Here is a 22,695-nt window from a genome sequence, read left to right on the forward strand (position 1 = left end):
CAGGCCTAGGGTAGGAGCAGGGCCATCATCCCCAGCTCTCTGTAACAGATTGGTTCCGAGGTCTGTCGTTGCCTCCCTCCTCCCTGGCCCCATCTCGCCAGTGTACTCCCTCACCTCTCCCCAGCCTGCTCTGATAGCGGCAGGACAAGGCTGCAAGCCCCGGCACCCCGTGTGCAAGATGTCAGCCTCCCCTTCTTAATGTAACTGCAAATTTTACCAGCAATTGCTTTGGGGACCCCATTCCCTTAACATTGGGACAGAAAACCAGTCAATGTCACTCTTCGTAAACATCACTTCTCCCTGCAAAATGGTGACCTCTCACCCCCTTCTCCAGCCTTTTGGCGGGGGCACAGATGGGATGTGGGTAAGGAGGGAGGAGCTGTCAGTGCCAGTTTCTCTGAAGAGGGAAAAACCCCAAAGATCTCGCCTGGCATGCCACATCACCACATTATGCAAAGATCATCAAAAGAGGAAGGCCAGCCAATGGGTGACACTGATGTTAGATGACAGTTCCTCAAAAGGAGTCTCCCACCTTTTCAAAACAAACAGATGCCTTGAGCCTGAGCCCTCAGCACCTTCTAGGCTTCAGGTAGCTCATGACTTGTAGGTTTCACACTTGATCAAAGAGTATCGATCCAGGGTCTGGTATGGAGCCCTGTACCCTAGGAGACCCTGTGGAGAGATCCGAGGAAGCCCTGTACACAATAAGTCTACAATCTGGATTGAGGAAAAGCAAGCCTCCATATAATAAAATGAACCCTACAATACACTCTACATCCAGGTGCTATTAAGAAACGGAGACATGACAGTGATGGGAATTCGGAGAGGAGAGAATCCTTAAGGACCAGAGCAGACAGATAAAGCATTCTCAAGGAGGTAGGGCATGCAAAGGCCTCCGAAGAACTCTCTCTCTCATTTAGGATCCAGGTATGAGGTTTTGCCCTGTCCATTGGAATGGGTTTCTGGAAGGAAGCAGGCAGCGATCACAGAAGTAAAGTCTCTATGACAGACATGAGGATAAATATAACAATGTACCAAGCACTGGGCTAAATTCTTTACAAGTTCTGCCTCCTCATTTAAGCCTTGCAAACACTCTGTGAAATAGGATTTATTTCATACCAGCCTGTTAGCCTGGGTTTCAATCTAGGTTCCTCTACTTGCCATCTACAGGACCGAGGGGTTCTCGTAAATAAAGTGAAGATAATCATGCCCACTTCATAGGAAGATTGTGGGATTCAGTGGAACAGTGTATATAAGGCACTTAGCACTGTGCCTGGCACCCAGAAAATGTCTAAGAAATGCAAGATCTCTTCCTCCACTTGAGTACATAGAAAACACGTTCTCTCATGTTGCCAGGTCATCTGACAGAGGATTAAATTTTTTTTTTTTTTTTGCGGTACGCAGGCCTCTCACTGTTGTGGCCTCTCCCGTTGCAGAGCACAGGCTCCGGACGCGCAGGCTCAGCGGCCATGGCTCACGGGCCCAGCCACTCCGCGGCACGTGGGATCCTCCCGGACCGGGGCACGAACCCGTGTCCCCTGCATCGGCAGGCGGACTCTCAACCACTGCGCCACCAGGGAAGCCCAGAGGATTAAATTTTTAACTGAGCTAACTTGCATGGGTAAATAATTATAAGAGCAATTATCTCCCTGAGGACAATTATTTACCATCACCGTTTGCACCCACTGAAATTACATGCATAAGAAGCAGAGTCACCCATTGGCAGATAAACATAATTTTATTGGAAGAATGACATCCAATGGCTGATTGGATTAATAAAAGAAATTTTTCCCCAGAGGTATTTCAGAAATGCTTCTCTAAATTGGATCATATTTTTTAAAAGCTTGTACTCTGAATTCAAATTATGTATTAATTCCTTTCCAAAATCAGCATGCATCCAACCCTTATAAACATCATGTACTTCCGAGAAGCTACAACTAAGATAGTTTTATAAACCACACAGACACCAATCCTCTTGATCTTTGTATAAGAATAGATCTATAAAAGACACAGGATTTCGTGGTAAAGTCAATCCTGCAAGTATTTCAAGTGAATAATACATTTCCTGGTTTGAGGATTTTATTTTAAATAGTGGGCAAATATGTGATATCATGTAGTCACTTTGCAAATTTAAACAATTTTTTGTGCTTAAACTCTCCAAGCTATCGAATAGTCATATGCAGATCTGGCTCAAAATGGCTCTAAAAATTGAGTTTACAAACACTTTATTTAATTCTCATCAATTTCACAACAAACTAGAATCGATTATTAGGGTCCAGATTTTTGGATCCTGAGTGATAAAGGATGTTTCCTTTCCCTTTTTGGGGTGGCCCAATACTCTATTTGCTCTTATAGTTATGAACACAGGTCTAAGTTTTTATTTCTCAATCTTTGTCTACTGTTTATCACCCCCAAAGCCTCCAGGTAATTGGTATCTGTTAGTTACATGAGTTTATATGCAGCTCTTCATTTATGAGTTTTGGTGGCAGTCTACATTGGCATATTTTTTTAGGTGCTTGAAATACTTCTGTGAGGTAGAGATAAGAAAGGCATAAAACTTTATTTTACTACCAGAAAAATCCAGAAGACGACAGGTAACTTCCCAGGAGTGCTCACTTCACTTTTGTCACAGAGGAAAATTAAAACCATCTTGTTACTGAATTACAAGATGGTTGCCAGAGAGGACCACAAGCTGTTACTGGCCTGGAAAAACAGTTTCACATTTTCACACATGAAAAAGAAATTTTCACTCAAAGCTCTTGCAGAAGTAAAAATGGATATATCCAATATCTACTGCACACTTAAAAATGCCCTCAGAGTCTAGACCATGGTTAGCTTTGAGAATTTCAAGATACATTGAAATATACCCTCAGGGGCTTCCCTGGTGGCGCAGTGGTTGGGAGTCCGCCTGCCAATGCAGGGGACACGGGTTCATGCCCTGGTCCGGGAAGATCCCACATGCCGCGGAGCGGCTAGGTCCGTGAGCCATGGCCACTGAGCCTGCGCGTCCGGAGCCTTTGCTCCGCAACGGGAGAGGCCACAACAGTAAGAGGCCCGCGTACCACAAGAAAAAAAAAAAAAAAAAAAAAAAATAGAAATGTACCCTCACATCAAACCAAGTTCATGAATTATCTAACCCGATAAGACTAAAGCTGAAATACAACCAAATTGGTGCTATCCTCAACTCTTTGGAAGAACATTTAATGATCTTTCTAAACATTTACCTGAAACTTTTGGTATTAGAAAGATTCTTGTACTGTCTTTTTCCTATTTTTTTTTTTTAAATATAAAGTCATCTTTTCTAGAGACTAGTGTGAGTAGATGGCTCATCATGGTGATTAGAGCATCAGTAGTTGTGTGTATAAATTAATAATGTGGTAAGTTGATGTTCACCACTTTTCTGCCTGTGTAGGCTCAGAATCACATCTGATAAGTCATCCCTTACTGATAGAAATCTGTACATCCTTCTATCTGGGGCACATTGAGTACAGGGACATGGGTCTGTTGCTTGAGTCCTGATGAATAGAAAATTCCTACCTGCTTAGCTTTCAAATTTCTAAAAGAGCAAAATGCAAAGTCATAGCTACAGAGAAGGCTATACTCAGCTGAGTTCATTTACAAGGGTTTTATTATTTCACACTTAATAAAAATCACAATAATAATGATGCTGTCTCATTCATGGCAGCAACACACATAATCCATAAAAATGCCTAACAGAAATGTCTAGTATTTATTTAAAGAAAAACTGTAAAGCCATCTTCAAAGACAAAGATAATAACTTGAAAAATAGAGAGTCCTACCATATTCCAAGATTGGATGACTAACTACTTGAAAAATGTGATGTTTTTCCTGAAATGATTGCAATGCAATCACCAAGAAAATCTCAATAGGAGTTTTTATGGAAATTCAAAAACTGATTACAAAATTCAAATGGGAGTGCTCAAGAATAGCCATGGTAATTCTGAACATAAAAATTTAAAACTGCAATGCAGGAAGAGTAGTCTTCTCAAAAATCAACATGTTAATAAAGCTCTAGTACTTAAAAAGGTGCAGCATTTGTACAGGACCAGATAAATAGATCAAAGACTCAGAAGAGCAACTATATACAGACACTGGAATATATTGGGGGACTTAGACTATATTAAAGAAGAGTATTGCAAATGACTGGGGAAATGCTTGACTATTCAACTAATGGTTTGAGGAGACAATCTGGAAATGAATTTGACTCACTGCCTCTCACCAGTGAAGAATACATACCCTACATGGTTTACATAGTTAAAACTGTTAAAAAAAACTATGAAGATAAAACAGGAGAACAGACTCATGGTTTGGGGATTTCCTTAAAAGATCCGAAATGCAAAAATCTGTAAATAAAAAAATTGATAGGGCTTCCCTGGTGGCGCAGTGGTTGAGAGTCCGCCTGCAGATGCAGGGGATGCGGGTTCGTGCCCCGGTCCGGGAAGATCCCACATGCCATGGAGCGGCTGGTCCCGTGAGCCATGGCTGCTGAGCCTGCGTGTCCGGAGCCTGTGCTCCGCAATGGGAGAGGCCACAACAGTGAGAGGCCCGCATACCGCAAAAAAAAAAAAAAAAAAAATTGATAGATTTAACTATTTCAAAATTAAAGTATCTGTGCAATCTAAAACAGCATATACAAAATCTAAAGAGAATAGAATATTTGAAATAGCTATAAATGACAAAGAATTACTGTCAGAATATATAATGAATCCCTACCTATTGACACAAAAAAGAGAAACAACCAGAACTGCTGAATTATGCAAATACAGGGGCTGCCATTCCCATCCTTGTCTCAGTAAATCTGATAGAAAACCAAGCAAATAACATGAATGGGAAGTTCATAAAAGAGGAAACACAAATGTCCTATAAGTGTTCAATCTCACTAGTAGTCAAGGAAATAAAAATCTTTTAAAAATCAAAGACTGGGCTTCCCTGGTGGCACAGTGGTTGAGAGTCCACCTGCCAATGCAGGGGACACGGGTTCGTGCCCCAGTCCGGGAAGATCCCACATGCCATGGAGCGGCTGGGCCCGTGAGCCATGGCCGCTGAGCCTGCGCGTCCGGAGCCTGTTGCTCCGCAATGGGAGAGGCCACAACAGTGAGAGGCCCGCGTACTGCAAAAAAAAAAAAAAAAAAAATCAAAGACCATCTTGACCTATCAGGATGGTAAATATTTTTTTTGATATTATTTCGTGTGAGGGCATAGGGTAACTGGCTTTCTCATATGCTGCTAGGGTATAAATTAGTATGGTCATTCCAGAAGACAATTTGCCAATGTCTATTAAAATTTTAAATGCTCATATAGTATGATCCAGAAATTACATTTCTTAACCTCTACCCTAAATAAAGGGGTGTGGTGCAAACAAAGGAACGAGGTATTTAATACCATCACATGGCAGGGTTTGGGCCTTCAGGATCCCTGGTGATCAGAAATTAAGTTCTTGGCCAACCTCTAATCTTTTCCCCATCATGACCTGCATATAGAACATGGTTGGGCACTTAGCTTCAATTCTTTTGACCTGACATCCCTGTTATAACGTCACTGCCTCCCTTGGTTTAAATCCCACCCATCTTTTAACATCAAGCACAAATATTATAGAAACCTTGGTGCTCTCTATGATTAGTTCATTAAGCTTGGCTTTTTGCCAATGGTTCAATATCTAGTTCACATAATAGTTCCCATGTGATGTCTTACCAATCCCTGTTATCCCCGGGATGATCATATTAAAGCATCTTTCAAATCCAGGTTGGCCCCTCCACTGGGGCCTCACAGGCAGACGCTGGGCTGGGAGGGGCTTAATGCACTAGCAAGTTCAGTGGTGAGTCAGTGGAGAGTCCACTGATCCACATTTCCTCCACTACTTCACCAGGAGTGATGGTTTCTCACTAGATTCCACAATCCTTTGCTCTCACAGCGCTTATACTCACTGTATTAATCATGTTTGGGTCCATATGTTATATTCTTTATTCAGATATATTCCTTACAGACAATATCTTTTTTAATTCTTTAGTCCTGACAGTGCTTAAGATAACATCTTATACATAAAAAGTACATTAAATTTTTTTAATGCATTAAGTCAATTACCTGTCCAGTAGCCTAAAAAGGGAGACAACATTGCCGGGGGAAGGTCTGATACTCAGAGTCACTCTAACAATACACATCATCTAGGATTGACCAAATTGCGCCTAAGATTACATAAGGAAGACTAGAACTGAAAGTGTCTTATTATTCTGTCATCTCCTTTTAGCCTAATCTAAATAAGTCACTCTGGGCTGATAATTTTTTTAATTGAAGTATAGTTAATTTACAATATTGTGTTAGTTTCAAGTGGACACCAAAGTGATTCGGTTATACATACATATATGTATTTACCTATATTCTTCTTTATTCTTTTCCATTATAGTTTATTACAAGATATTGAATATAGTTCTCTGTGCTATACAATAAATCCTTGTTGTTTATTTATTTTATATATGGTAGTGTGCTCTGTTAATCCCATACTCTCAATTTACCCTTCCTTCCCCTTTCCCTTTGGTAACCATAAATTAGTTTTCTATGTCTATGAGTCTATTTCTGCTTTGTAAATAAGTTCATTTGTACTATTTTTTAGATTCCACATATAAGTGATATCATAATATTTGTCTTTCTCTGTCTGACTTCACTTAGTATGATAATCTCTAGATCTATCCATGTTGCTAAAAAATGGCATTATTTCATTCTTTTTGATGGCTGAGTAATATCCCATTGTATACATGTACCCTGTGTTCAACTCTTCTGAAAAGACATTTGGGTTTCCTTCTCCAAAAGACCCTCATGGCAGACCCCAAGGATTGCTTTTAAATGCACCCATCCAGGCACATGAAGCCACCACCACACCTGAAAAAAGCCCAACACCCACCAGAGTAAACCAGGTGGAGCCTGAAGCATGAGGCAGTTTTCATAAATTAAGCAGGATGATTTCTCATTATGCCAGATGGCAAGATCGAGTGACCTGTGGTGCAGGGAGCTACTGCTGTATTTCCTCCCTCTTACTGCTCTACCCTAAAAGTGCAGATTATCCCAGAGGGCAGCTGAGAAATAAAAATAGCAGCTGTTATTTACTGAGGCTCAATTATATCGCAGCCATTGTCCTCGGTATTTTACATTTATCCCCACAATCAATTTTATAAGGCGGGTATAGTTATCTCATTTTTCAGAAAAGAAAAGAGGTGGTCACAGCCCCTGCTAAGAATGGGTGGGGCCGGGGGCCAAGCACCATCCTCTGTGACTTCTGTCTCCAACGGAGGGTGCTGGCCTCTCCTTTTCTAGTCTTAGGAGACTTGATACCAGTTGATAGTTTTGATGGGAATGGTGGATTCTTGAAATTGATGAAAATCTAGATTCTGAATGGAGAGCCTCCTATTCCTGTTTGACCAGGACAACCAGCCTCTGGGAGGATCTCTTAACATCATGTCACTCACAACTCTGTGGGCTCTGGTGGTGATGGTGGTGAGAGCAGCATGGAGACTAGGAAGTGTCAGCAAAAGAACACCACTAATTGAACATGGCCACATCCAGGAAAATGCCAGCTCAGAGACTGGTGACAGAATTCTCTGGACTCAACCCGCTTGTGGGTGGGTGTATGGGTGTCGGGGGCAAAGGAGGTCGTTAGAGATCATTGCCTTAGCAGAAGTAGTGACAAAGGCCATAGCACTGATCAATAGAACTTCCAGTGATATACCACAGTGAACAGCACAGTATAGAGCTGGAAACAGTTCTATACTGTGCGGTTCAATATAGTAGCCACTAGCCACATGTGGGTTTTGAGCACTCAGAATGTGGCTAATGCAAGTGAGGAACTAAATTTTTAATTTAATTTGATTATAATTAACTTAAATGGTCACTTGCATCTAGTGGCTACTATACCGCACAGTGCAGACCTAGAACATCACACTACACGCTTTCTGAGGATGAAGGGGTTAAGAGGTGGAAATTCTACCAGGAGAAGGTCACAAGTCAAAGGGCTGGAAAGTGTCCCTGGGCAAAGATTAGTCTGGATTTTTCAAGAAATTGCAGTCACCACTTCTTAATCTTCTACAAGGAAAACACATCTGCTGCAAGGTAGAGACTGAAGTAAGGTCATCTTACATTCCCTCATCCCCATCACTGGGTTCTTCAAGGCTGGCTCTCAGCTACTTCCACACTCTTTTCTGGGGCTCTAAGGAATTTCAGCTGCTGTCTACCATTCCTGGAAGCTCTAAGAGACTCTAGACTCTAAGATTAGAGTCTAAGTAAAACTCTAAGACTGATCCAGGATGTTTCTGCCTAAAGAAATGCCAAGCAGCCATTTCTAATCTACTCCTTTCCATGCCACACTGGCCTCAAGGGGATTCTACAGACTTGCCAATTCCCCAGGCTCCAGTCTAGCAGTAAGAAACAATTGTTCCTGAAGCATCCTCTAACCTACCTGGGGTTCCATAATGATGTTACCCCACCCTGGAATGATTGACGGGAACTCAAGATACCTTCTTAGAACCCACACTAGAGTTTACCTCTATGTTTCACCCACTCTTTGATTCTCTCTTTTCCCTCTTCCAACTCATAGGATTTTTATTTAGTCGGGGGGTGGGGGGAATTGCTTCTGGTAATCAATCATCCTCCAAGGCCTTGAATTTTGATACTCAAAAATCCAAGCTTTTAAACTTTTCCCTCTGCTTTTCTGCCCTACCAACCCCTTATTAAGGCAATAGATGCCTCACAGGTTAGTTTAAATGGGAAAGGACTAAAAAGTTTCTTAAGGGGAGTGGGAGGGGCAGGATAACTAGAAACATGCTGTTTGTGAATCCTGCAAAATCTTTTCATACCACCACAGTCATAGAGATTGAGACTCAAAACTCTGATAGAATCTGCAGCAAGATTTACAGAGCCTGCTTCTTCCATTCCAGTCTCCAGATATCTCATAGCTGAAAAGATATCCAGTCAGTTTTTCTTGAAAGGAAAAAAAGGTTAGTATTGAGAACCCCTTTGGTTATTTCCCCATGCCAAGTTCCTGGTCTTGCATTTGATCTGAGTTGCAGGCTGGAATCTGGCCATGCTATTTTCCTCAAGGACCTACCCCGGGTTGCAGTCAGCTGGTACTCACAAAATCGAACATGAATGTTGATGTGGTGGAGCTCATTGCCAACCAATGATCTCCAATTCACTCTGCCTAGTTTTCCTCCTCACTTCCATCTTCCCAAGATCAAAAGAAGCCATGCTGAGTGTCTGTGTTGCAGGGGATGAGACAAACTGAAATCTCACTTCTTTCCCATGCTAGGGTAAAGAAAGCCCCGTGGGCTTCCAAGGACCACCTCTGTTTCTAAAGGTAGCCACGTTCTATGGAATTTGAAAGGCATCTCCATGTTCAAAGACTCTGAATGAAGCCAGAATGGGATATCATGTTCCAATCCCTTCCCCCAAAGAGCAATTAGCATTCCCTGTACAGATCATTTAGACTAGAATCTGTAGAAATGATAGATCCTGATAGATATACGCCAAGAGTCAAGCAATGCGATATTGAGGAAATATACATTTTCCACCTCTTTCTTGAGTGGGTAGCTTCTTATAGGGGGAATCCATAATGAAACCCAGGAATCAAGAAAATAACTCAGCAGCCATTTTCTAACCACTAACACAGTTCTGTGCTAGTCCTGTCCTCAGGGATGTGCATCTAGCAGGGAGGCTGAGGTCAAAAACCCAGTTAACCAGGAGCCGCGGAGGAGAGCGCAGCAACAGGGGTGCGGAGAACAAAGCGTAGAGATTCCCACACAGAGGATCGGTGCCGACCAGCACTCACCAGCCTGAGAGGCTTGTCTGCTCACCCGCCGGGGTGGGCGGGGCTGGGAGCTGAGGCTCCGGTTTCGGTCGGAGCGCAGGGAGAGGACTGGGGTTGGCGGCGTGAACACAGCCTGAAGGGGCTAGTGTGCCAAGGCTAGCCGGGAGGGAGTCCAGGGAAAAGTCTGCACCTGCCAAAGAGGCAACAGATTTTTTCTTCCCTCTGTTTCCTGGTGCGCGAGGAGAGGGGATTAAGAGCGCTGCTTAAAGGAGCTCCAGAGACGGGCGTGAGCCGTGGCTAACAGCGCGGACCCCAGAGACAGGCAAGAGACGCTAAGGCTTTTGCTGCCGCCACCAAGAAGCCTGTGTGCGAGCACAGGTCACTATCCACACCCCGCTTCTGGGAAGCCTATGCAGCCCGCCACTGCCAGGGTCCCGGGATCCAGGGACAACTTCCCCGGGAGAACGCACAGCGCGCCTCAGGCTGGTGCAACGTCACGTCGGCCTCTGACGCCACAGGCTCGCCCTGCACTCCGTACCCCTCCCTCCCCGTGGCCCGAGTGAGCCAGAGCCTCCGAATCAGCAGCTCCTTTAACCCCGTCCTGTCTGAGAGAACAGACGCCCTCAGGTGACCTACACGCAGAGGTGGGGCCAAATCCAAAGCTGAACCCCGGGAGCTGTGCGAACAAAGAAGAGAAAGGGAAATCTCTCCCAGAAGCCTCAGAAGCAGTGGATTAAATATCCCCAATCAACTTGATGTACCCTGCATCTGTGGAATACCTGAATAGACAACGAATCATCCCAAATTGAGAAGGTGGACTTTGAGAACAAGATTTATTATTTTTCCTCTTTTCCTGTTTTTGTGAGTGTGTATGTGTATGCTTCTGTGTGAGATTTTGTCTGTATAGCTTTGCGTTCACCATTTGTCCTAGGGTTCTGTCTGTTTTTTTTTTTTTTTTTACTTTTTTAAAAAAATGTTTTAATACTTATTTTTTATTTTAATAACTTTATTTTATTTTACCTTACTTTATTTTCTATTATCCTCTTTCTTTCTTTCTTTCTTTCTTTCTTTCTTCCTCTCTCTCTCTCTCTCTTTTTCTTTCTTTCTTTCTACTCTTTCTCCCTTTTATTCTGAGCCATGCGGATGAAAGGCTCTTGGTGCTGCAGCCAGCAGTCAGTGCTGTGCCTCTGAGGTGAGAGAGCCAACTTCAGGACACTGGTCCACTAGAGACCTCCCAGCTCCACATAATATCAAATGGTGAAAATCTCCCAGAGATCTCCATCTCAACACCAACACCCAGCTTCACTCAATGACCAGCAAGCTACAGTGCTGGACACCCTATGCCAAACAATGAGCAAGGCAGGAACACAACCCCACCCATTAGCAGAGAGGCTGCCTAAAATCATAATAAGGCCACAGACACCCCAAAACACACCACCAGACGTGGACATGCCCACCAGAGAGACAAGATCCAGCCTCATCCACCAGAACACAGGCACTAGTCCCCTCGACCAGGAAGCATACACAACCCACTGAACCAACTTTAGCCACTGAGGACAGACACCAAAAACAACGGGAACTATGAACCTGCAGCCTGCAAAAAGGAGACCCCAAACACAGTAAGATAAGCAAAATGAGAAGACAGAAAAACACACAGCAGATTAAAGAGCAAGATAAAAACCCACCAGACCTAACAAATGAAGAGGAAATAGGCAGTCTACCTGAAAAAGAATTCAGAATAATGATAGTAAAGATGATCCAAAATCTTGGAACTATGATAGAGAAAATGCAAGAAACATTTAACAAGGACCTAGAAGAGCTAAAGATGAAACAAACAACAATGAACAACGCAATAAATGAAATTAAAAATACTCTAGATGGTATCAATAGCAGAATAACTGAGGCAGAAGAACGGATAAGTGACCTGGAAGATAAAGTAGTGGAAATAACTACTGCAGAGCAAAATAAAGAAAAAAAAATGAAAAGAACTGAGGATAGTCTCAGAGACCTCTGTGACGACATTAAACACACAAACATTGGAATTATAGGGGTTCCAGAAGAAGAAGAGAAAAAGGGACTAAGAAAATATTTGAAGAGATTATAGTTGAAAACTTCCCTAATATGGGAAAGGAAATAGTTAATCAAGTCCAGGAAGCACAGAGAGTCCCATACAGGATACATCCAAGGAGAAACACACCAAGACACATATTAATCAAACTGTCAAAAATTAAATACAAAGAAAACATATTAAAAGCAGCAAGGAAAAACAACAAATAAAACACAAAGGAATCCCCATAAGGTTAACAGCTGATCTTTCAGCAGAAACTCTGAAAGCCAGAAGGAACTGGCAGGACATATTTAAAGTGATAAAGGAGAAAAACCTACAACCAAGATTACTCTACCCAGCAAGGATCTCATTCAGATTTGATGGAGAAATTAAAATCTACAGACAAGCAAAAGCTGAGAGAGTTCAGCACCACCAAACCAGCTTTACAACAAATGCTAAAGGATCTTCTCTAGGCAAGGAACACAAGAGAAGGAAAAGACCTATAATAAGAAACCCAAAACAATTAAGAAAATGGGAATAGGAACATAAATATCGATAATTAACTTAAATGTAAATGGTTTAAATGCTCCAACTAAAAGACACAGACTGGCTGAATGGATACAAAAACAAGACCCATATATATGCTGTCTACAAGAGACCCACTTCAGACCTAGAGACACATACAGATTGAAAGTGAGGGGATAGAAAAAGATATTCCATGCAAATGGACACCAAAAGAAAGCTGGAGTAGCAATTCTTATATCAGACAAAATAGACTTTAAAATAAAGACTATGAGAAGAGACAAAAAAGGACACTACATGATGATCAAGGGATCGATCCAAGAAGAAGATATAACAATTGTAAATATTTATGCACCCAACAAAGGAGCACCTCAATACATAAGGCAAATACTAACAGCCATAAAAGGGGAAATCAACAGTAACACATTCATAGCAGGGGAATTTAACACCCCACTTTCACCAATGTACAGATCATCCAAAATGAAAATAAATAAGGAAACACAAGCTTTAAATGATACATTAAACAAGATGGACTTAATTGATATTTAGAGGTCATTCAATCCAAAAACAACAGAATAAATATTTTTCTCAAGTGCTCATGGAACATTCTCCAGGATAGATCATATCTTGGGTCACAAATCAAGCCTTGGTAAATTTAAGAAAATTGAAATTGTATCAAGTATCTTTTCCGACCACAATGCTATGAGAGTAGATATCAATTACGTGAAAAGATCTGTAAGAAATACAAACACGTGGAGGCTAAACAATACACTACTTAATAATGAAGTGATCACTGAAGAAATCAAAGAGGAAATCAAAAAATACCGAGAAACAAATGACAATGGAGACACGATGACCCAAAACCTATGGGATGCAGCAAAAGCAGTTCTAAGAGGGAATTTTATAGCAATACAATCCTACCTTAAGAAACAGGAAACATCTGGAATAAACAACCTAACCTTGCACCTAAAGCAATTAGAGAAAGAAGAACAAAAAATACCCCAAAGTTCACATAAGGAAAGAAATCATAAAGATCAGATCAGAAATAAAAGAAAAAGAAATAAAGGAAATGATAGCAAAGATCAATAAAACTAAAAGCTGGTTCTTTGAGAAGATAAACAAAATTGATAAACTATTAGCCAGACTCATCAAGAAAACAAGGGAGAAGATTCAAATCTGTAGAATTAGAAATGAAAAAGGAGAAGTATCAACTGACACTGCAGAAATACAAAAGATCATGAGAGATTACTACAAGCAACTATATGCCAATAAAATGGACAACCTGGAAGAACTGGACAAATTCTTAGAAATACACAACCTGCCAAGACTGAATCAGGAAGAAATAGAAAATATGAACAGACCAATCACAAGCACTGAAATTGAAACTGTGATTAAAAATCGTCCAACAAACAAAAGCCCAGGACCAGGTGGCTTCACAGGCGAATTCTATCAAACATTTAGAGAAGAGCTAACACCTATCCTTCTCAAACTCTTCCAAAATATAGCAGAGGGAGGAACACTCCCAAACTCATTCTACAAGGCCACAATCACTCTGATACCAAAACCAGACAAGGATGTCACAAAGAAATAAAACTACAGGCCAATATCACTGATGAACATAGATGCAAAAATCCTCAACAAAATACTAGCAAACAGAATCCAGCAGCACATTAAAAGGATCATACACCATGATCAAGTGGGGTTTATTCCAGGAATGCAAGGATTCCTCAATATATGCAAATCAATCAATGTGATACACCATATTAACAAATTGAAGAATAAAAACCATATGATCATCTCAATAGATGCAGAGAAAGCTTTCAACAAAATTCAACACCCATTATTGATAAAAACCCTCCAAAAAGTAGGCACAGAGGGAACTTTCCTCAACATAATAAAGGCCATATATGACAAACCCACAGCCAACATCGTCCTCAATGGTGAAAAACTGAAAGCGTTTCCACTAAGATCAGGAACAAGACAAGGTTGCCCACTCTCACCACTCTTATTCAACATAGTTTTGGAAGTTTTAGCCACAGCAATCAGAGAAGAAAAGGAAATAAAAGGAATCCAAATCAGAAAATAAGTAAATCTGTCACTGTTTGCAGATGACATGATACTATACATAGAGAATCCTAAAGATGCTACCAGAAAGCTACTAGAGCTAATCAATGAATTTGGTAAAGTAGCAAGATACAAAATTAATGCACAGAAATCTCTGGCATTCCTATACACTAATGATGAAAAATCTGAAAGTGAAATCAAGAAAACATTCCCATTTACCGTTGCAACAAAAAGAATAAAATATCTAGGAATAAACCTACATAAGGAGACAAAAGACCTGTATGCAGAAAATTATAAGACACTGATGAAACAAATTAAAGATGATACAAATAGATGGAGAGATATACCATGTTCTTGGATTGGAAGAATCAACATTGTGAAAGTGACTATACTACCCAAAGCAATCTACAGATTCAATGCAATCCCTATCAAACTACCACTGGCATTTTTCACAGAACTAGAGCAAAAAATTTTACAATTTGTATGGAAACACAAAAGACCCCGAATAGCCAAAGCAATCTTGAGAACGAAAAATGCAGGTGGAGGATCAGGCTCCCTGACTTCAGACTATACTACAAAGCTACAGTAATCAAGACAGTATGGTACTGGCACAAAAACAGAAAAATAGATCAAAGGAACAGGATAGAAAGCCCAGAGATAAACCCACGCACATATGGTCACCTTATCTTTGATAAGGGAGGCAGGAATATGCAGTGGAGAAAGGACAGCCTCTTCAATATGTGGTGCTGGGAAAACTGGACAGGTACAAGTAAAAGTATGAGATTAGGTCACTCCCTAACACCATACACAAAAATAAGCTTAAAATGGATTAAAGACCTAAATGTAAGGCCAGAAACTATCAAACTCTTAGAGGAAAACATAGGCAGAACACTCTATGACATAAATCACAGCAAGATCCTTTTTGACCCACCTCCTACTGAAATGGAAATGAAAACAAAAATAAACAAATGGGACCTAATGAAACTTCAAAGCTTTTGAACAGCAAAGGAAACCATAAACAAGACCAAAAGACAACCCTCAGAATGGGAGAAAATATTTGCAAATGAAGCAACTGACAAAGGATTAATCTCCAAAATTTACAAGCAGTTCAGTAACAAAAAACCAAACAACCCAATCCAAAAATGGGCAGAAGACCTAAATAGACATTTCTCCAAAGAAGATATACAGACTGCCAGCAAACACATGAAAGAATGCTCAACATCATTAATCATTAGAGAAATGCAAATCAAAACTACAATGAGATATCATCTCACACCAGTCAGAATGGTCATCATCAAAAAATCTAGAAACAATAAATGCTGGAGAGGGTGTGGAGAAAAGGGTACACTCTTGCACTGCTGGTGGGAATGTGAATTGGCTCAGCCACTATGGAGAACAGTATGGAGGTTCCTTAAAAAACTACAAATAGAACTACCATATGACCCAGCAATCCCACTACTGGGCAGATACCCTGAGAAAAGCATAATTCAAAAAGAGTCATGTACCAAAATGTTCATTGCAGCTCTATTTACAACAGCTAGGACATAGAAGCAACCTAAGTGTCCATCAACAGATGAATGGATAAAGAAGATGTGGCACATATATGCAATGGAATATTACTGAGCCATAAAAAGAAATGAAATTGAGTTATTTGTAATGAGGTGGATGAACCTAGAGTCTGTCATACAGAGTGAAGTAAGTCAGAAAGAGAGAGACAAATACTGTATGCTAACACATATATATGGAATTTAATTTTAAAAAGTGTCATGAAGAACCTAGGGGTAAGACAGGAATAAAGACACAGACTTACTATAGAATGGACTTGAGGATATGGGGAAGGGGAAGGGCAAGCTGTGACAAAGTGAGAGTGTGGTATGGACATATATACACTACCAAACGTAAAATAGATAGCTAATGGGAAGAAGCCACATAGCACAGGGAGATCAGCTCGGTGCTTTGTGACCACCTAGAGGGGTGGGATAGGGAGGGTGGGAGGGAGGGAGACGCAAGAGGGAAGAGATATGGGAACATATGTATATGTATAACTCATTCACTTTGTTATAAAGCAGAAACTAACACACCATTGTAAAGCAATTACACTTCAATAAAGATGTAAAAATAACAAACAAACAAATAAAACCCAGTTAACCAGACAGAAAGCAAGACGGTGGCAAGTCCTTTAAAATGGATGGTGTCCTCATTAACATACCTTTCACTCTAGCATTCAATGAGATCTAAAATAGAGTCTTAAACAATTTAAACATGTACTAACCCCTCTATGGCATTGTCACTTACTCCTTAATTTCTTTAGCTAAAATATGCTGTACACGAGATCTGTAAATACTTGAGAAGATGGGTGTTTCTTTCTTAACTTCCAAGTGGAAAGGCACAATGTCCATTCTGACCCCAAGTAGTGCCATATCCTCGGGGTGAAGGAGGGGAAGGAGATGGGGCTGTTGATGCCACAGGAGCCATGCTTGACTCAATATAATGCAAACCAGTGGAAATTGTGATTCCTTCAGCTGGAGGGGAAAGAGAAGGATAACCCACATCATGGAATTCCTTCTCTGTCATACTCTGCCGGAAGCTCTTCTCATATCTTTTCTCAGTTATTCCTCCCGACTTCCTCCCAATAGTGAAGTACTACTATATTGATGCAATAGAACAATGCTTTTGAGATGCTGGTGAATTTTTCTTTTTTGTAACTACTTTTCTCTCTTGGCACTTTTTTCTCCCCTCAATCATTAGGCTACTTTGTGTTAATTGCTTAGGGGAGGGATGTGGTAACAAAGAGCAGAGAAAAGAGCCATTTCAAAAGCCAGCACCCTTTGGCAATGGAAGTCACTCAAGCTTAAGAGTTGGACTGAGTAACAGAAGTTACTACCTCCAACTCAAAGCCATCCTGCCAACTAGAAAACTGTTCCCTAGGCTGGAAGAAGGAGGAGTCAGAAAAGAAACAATGAGCATTGATAATAGGGAGTCCCTTGCAAAAGTGGCCCTATCGGGCTTCCCTGGTGGCGCAGTGGTTGAGAGTCCGCCTGCCGATGCAGGGGACACGGCTTTGTGCCCCGGTCCAGGAAGATTCCACATGCCCCGGAGCGGATGGGCCCGCGAGCCATGGCCGCTGAGCCTGCACGTCTGGAGCCTGTGCTCTGCAACGGGAGAGGCCACAGCAGTGAGAGGCCCTCATACCACAAAAAAAAAAAAAAATTGGCCCTATGCCCTCTCCCTGGGCACCTGAACAGGTAGGAAAATCTCAGATTCATTTCAGGGGTGTGAGAGCAAGAAGATGTCTGTTTTAACTGCTGGTGTTGTGGCCAGGAGGCAGTTCATCTTCAGAGAACTGGTTACAAGATGTGTCACACAGTGGCGTGCTGGAGCTGGTTAGCTAGAATTGACTGTTACATTTACAGGAATTTTGCGAGCTGATTGTTAAATCATCAGTAGCTTGAAATCAGCCATAGTGGGAGTGTTTACACCCCAGAAATTGGCAAACACTACAAATCAGGACCTCCTTCCATCCACCCTCCAACCCCCCACCCCCAGAGGTGGTTGTTAAACATTTACCAGCACACCACTGGAGGGGTGGAGGAAGCCTTATACAGTGTCAGAGAATGATACCTGTGCTCCCAAAAATTGCTGAGAAGGAGAGGAGAGTGCTCCAGATGGAGGGACCCTCCAGATAGCAGACTGTCTCTGGAAATTGCATGTATAGACAACAGAGACCCACATGGGGAGGACAGATGTCATTGGTCAGCAGATGCCCAAATGACTTCGATGAGTGATTGGGCCCTTGGAATCATGGTGTTTTTAGATAAGTCCCCCAGAACATAAATGCAAACCTGGTGAAAGGACAAGAAATCCCAAATTATTTTGCAGTACATTTCTTCCACCATGCAGAATAGGGACTCAAAACACAAATTCTCATAGAAAAATTAAGTTACACATATTGTGCACCTGAGTTTGTGAAATTTACATCTACACAGCAGATGAGAAACAGGAAGGTTGGAGAGGTTGCCTTATCCAAGAATCTCACACTGTCTACCAACTCCCTGATCCGTGCTCTTTTCACCACGTAGGCAGAACCGATGTTGGGGGTGGCTGTACTGGAGGTGGGGAGCAGGGCCCAAGGCAGGTGCCAGCCACAAAGATGTAGAACATTTTCCCAAGTCCCAACCCAAATCAACAAGAACCTCCCATACTCCTTACCTAATAAGGTAATAAAAAGACTAAACAGAGAGCTGAGAAGCCCTCTTCTGAGCTGGTCAGGTTTTGCTAACTAATTTAAAAGCTGAGTCTGACAGAGGGGTAAGAAGGAGAGATCATTAATCCAACTGATGGCAGAGGGAATGTAAAAGCAGGAGGTCAGGGACCAAGAGAGGGGAACATGGCCATGGCCCCATGTAGGAGGAAGGGGAAGATTCAGTGGGATTCAAGCAGTGGATGTTCTGTGTGGGGCCTGAGCATGACTGGGTCAGCTGTCAATAAGCCTTAGAACATGAATGACATTAGGATAAAAGGGCACCCATGTCCCTGCAGATGGCCTAGAGAAAGAACTCTCTGAGAGAGCCTGAAACTTTCATCATTATTCAGGCAGGGTATGCACTCACTCCCCCGCCCTGCCTTGCCTTCTCTGAAAGGCATCCCTCCCACTGCGATGAGCACAGAGCACCAACCAATGCCAGCACAAAGGAGTCAATCCCAGCTAAGGACCAGCCCGTGGAATCTTCTAAAACTAAGCAAATGAAACTGCCCTTCCATACAGTCTTTCTGCATGAACTGCTTCCTCCCAGGCACAGAGAGGGCACCCCAGGCCTCCGCTCACCCAAGGCAGAAGGCACATCCTGCCTTTTCCTCCTGCTTCCAGGGTCTGTCTGAGCTCCCGTGAAAGGCCAGCCTTCCTGAACTTTGCAGGGAGACTTGAGCACGCAGCTCCTTTAAAGTCCCCTAGCTATGCCAGTCATTAAAGGGTGTTTTAGAAGAAAAGGCAGCATCTCTCTCCTCAGGGCTTGGCTGGCATCCCAGTGTAGCTGGAAGGAGGAGCAGACAGTGCTGGGCTCTTGACTCTGTCTTCACTGGGGTGTAAAATCCATTCCAGATCAGGGAAGCCAAGTAGTGACCCAGGTCCCTGCCCCTCATCCCCTGGACATCAGCCCAGGGCCAAAGTGTACCAGGCACCTCGGACTGCCTCTGAGTTACAGGAGGGGAGGGCAGACACTGCTCTCTCAACCCGACCCATGTTTTCCCCTTCTTCATTCCAATTGTTGGGTCCTCTTTCTTTACCTAGATCACAAGTACATTGAGGGGAGGGTCTCTGCCTAATACTCTCTAGAATCACAGTAACTGCTCAAGAAATACATGTATAGTTGGATCACTGATAATGGGCCCATGTGTAGCAAACAAGGTCAATACCTTCCCAGTTGCTCTTACCACCTGAGTACCAAAGAGGAGGGAAGAATATTGAAGGAAAGCAGCAGACTATAATAGACCATTTCCCCAAAAGTAGGGCACAGGTCACTAATGGTACATGAGATGCAGTTAGGTCTAGTATCACCCAAATAGAAGGAGGAAGTAAAATTGTTATTTACTTTGGTTATTGGTTAATCATGTTGGTTATTAAAATGTGATACACAGATATGTCATTAAATAACATGCAGTCATATAGTGGGAAAGCTATTCTAATTTCAAATTTCTTCCATGAAACCAGTCCCTGGTGCCAAAAAGGTTGGGAACTGCTGCCCTACAGGATTCCAGTTAATGACACAGAGGTGAGAGGGGTAGAGCAGGGGACACTGTGCCCTGGCCCAGGTGACCTGTGACTTCCTTCACACCGTTCAGCAGGAACTCCTGCTCTTTGCATCCAATTCCTGCCTCTCCTTTCAAGAAAACACTGCCAAACAGGTCAGTGCATTCAAATAACCAAAAGAGATTATGACAAATACCCCTGGGAAGATAAGTCCTAATCGATCAGTGAAATTTCATCTGCTAGGGTCATACTTTCACTTACATGCCACCTGTACCCTGCTGCAATCTCTTCCTCCACCAACTTGGGGCAATGAGCAGCTGCCCTCTCTTTCCTTTGTAGTGAATCTTTGTTATCTAGAACGCCTAAAATGTCATCAATGTGCCCCTTCATCTTTCTCTTCTTCAGACCAAATTCTTTGAGTCCATTCTCATAAGTATTATTTTCTAACTTTAACTATTATTTGGTTCCAATCTAGCTAACTCCTTCAGTTGTACATGGTTACAAGGAGGCCTGAAAGTGCCCTGGCATGTGAAATCTCTTTATGAGTATAAACTGAGTACAGTACACCGTTATGGATGGAGAAGTCATTCAGTGAAGCTCATCATTTGTTGTACTGAACTGAAGTCATTTCAGCCAATGCTCTTAAACTGGCTTTTCTCGCAGGGCTGGTGAATTGAAAGAAGCTCTAGCCTATAATCAGGAAACCTCTGCCCTCAACTCAGCTCTCCACAAGTGAGCTATCTGTGTGTGATCTTCAACAAGTAACTTTTTCTACCTGGGCCTTGCTTTCCTCCTAAATTCTGAGATTTTAATGGCAAAAATGAGCGGTGATCCATAGTCTCTGGATGGAATCAGGGAATATTCTGGAGATACAGGTCAATGCAAGGCAAGCAGGGACCTGAAAGGGTAGGATTTTGTTTGAACTTTTTTCTTTCCTGCCTCCCAGTGACCTCCCATCCAGGCTGTTCCATCAGACTCCAGCCAGGTTTGCCCTCCTCTTTTTCCAGGGAAGGGATCATGGGGACCAGGCAAGAGATTTTCCCTTTGATGTCTGAGTGGAATGGGCTTGCCCAGGACCTTACAACTCCCTTTACATGAATAACAAAGTAGGCTTCTAGGAGAGGGACTCGCTCAGCTGCAGGGAGCAGTCCTAGATAGAAGGGAACGAGGAGCGGCAACCTTAGGCTGACAGCTGTGCCTGCTACATGTGGCAGGGTACTACACGTTTCCAAACAAAAACCCCCAGGTCCTGCACGTGCCTGGCCTCATTTAACCCTCACAGCTGATCTGCCAGGGAGATGTCAGCTTGAAAGCACACACATGGCCACCTCAGTTGTTAAAATATTGAAATACTTCCATGACAATTGGTAAACAGCCTGCCCTGAGCCCCCTGAATTCCTTGCCCCCAACACCCTGGGTCTCAGCAAATGAAGGGTGTACCTGAGCACTAAGTGGACTTCCAGAAACCAGTTCCAGCACTTACAATATCTCTTGTTGTTCATTAATACCTGTTATTGAATATTTCAAATATAATCATTGGTGCATAGTGCCTATAACACATAGATTAGACAGATGAGGGGTCTATGACAAAGTTTGGTTGCTTAACCATAATAGCAATGATAAGCAATGATAATACTATCCATATTAGAATAGTATTCAGCCATAAAAAGGAATAAAGAATTGCTCCATCCTAGAACATGGATGAACCTTGAAAACATGGTACTGAGTGAAAGAATCCAGACCCAAAAGGCCACATTAATGTGATTCTGTTTACATAAAATACCAAGAATAGGAAGATGTATAGAGACAAAAAGTACATGAGTGTTTTCCAGGGACTGGCGGGTTGGGAGGGGTGGGATTGGGAGAGGCGATAGCTAACAGGAGTGGAATTTCTTTTTTGGGGTAAAGAAAATGTTCTAAAATTGATCTTGGTGATAGGTGTACAACTGAACACACTAAAACTTACTGAATTGTATACTTGAAATGGATGAATTGTATGATATGTGATTTAAAGCTGTTTTAAAAATTACCAGATACAACCTCCATAAATATTTACTAAATTTAAAATTATACACACACACACCATTGCATTAACATATTATATACACTATAAAACAAATACAGAAACTATATTTGAATAGGATGAGATGAAAAATAATAGAAGTTTTAATATTTTCTGTCTGTGACCCAATGGATTGCTTTTGGAGACTTGGAGACCCCCTGCTCTAGAAGCAGAGGTTCAGAAAGGCTGCAGAACCTGCCTGCTCACAGAGCCTTTGCCCTTCCTAGTACAGAATGCAGATTCTAGGGCCTCCTGGAGGTTGAGGAAGGCCAGGGAGCACTGCTATATTTTTTGATGTTCACAAAGTAGTACTGGAAAACAAAGAAATGCCAAAACAGAGTTAACATATCAAGGAATAATTTTTAATTGTTTACATTTGAAAAAAATGAAGACTTTGTGACATAAAAAACAGAATGCAATATTATTGTGCTATTTACAAGATA

This window comes from Monodon monoceros, unplaced genomic scaffold, assembly GCF_005190385.1.
Source record: "Monodon monoceros isolate NGI ecotype Baffin Bay Population unplaced genomic scaffold, NGI_Narwhal_1 Super_Scaffold_21, whole genome shotgun sequence".
Taxonomy (NCBI): Eukaryota; Metazoa; Chordata; class Mammalia; order Artiodactyla; family Monodontidae; genus Monodon; species Monodon monoceros.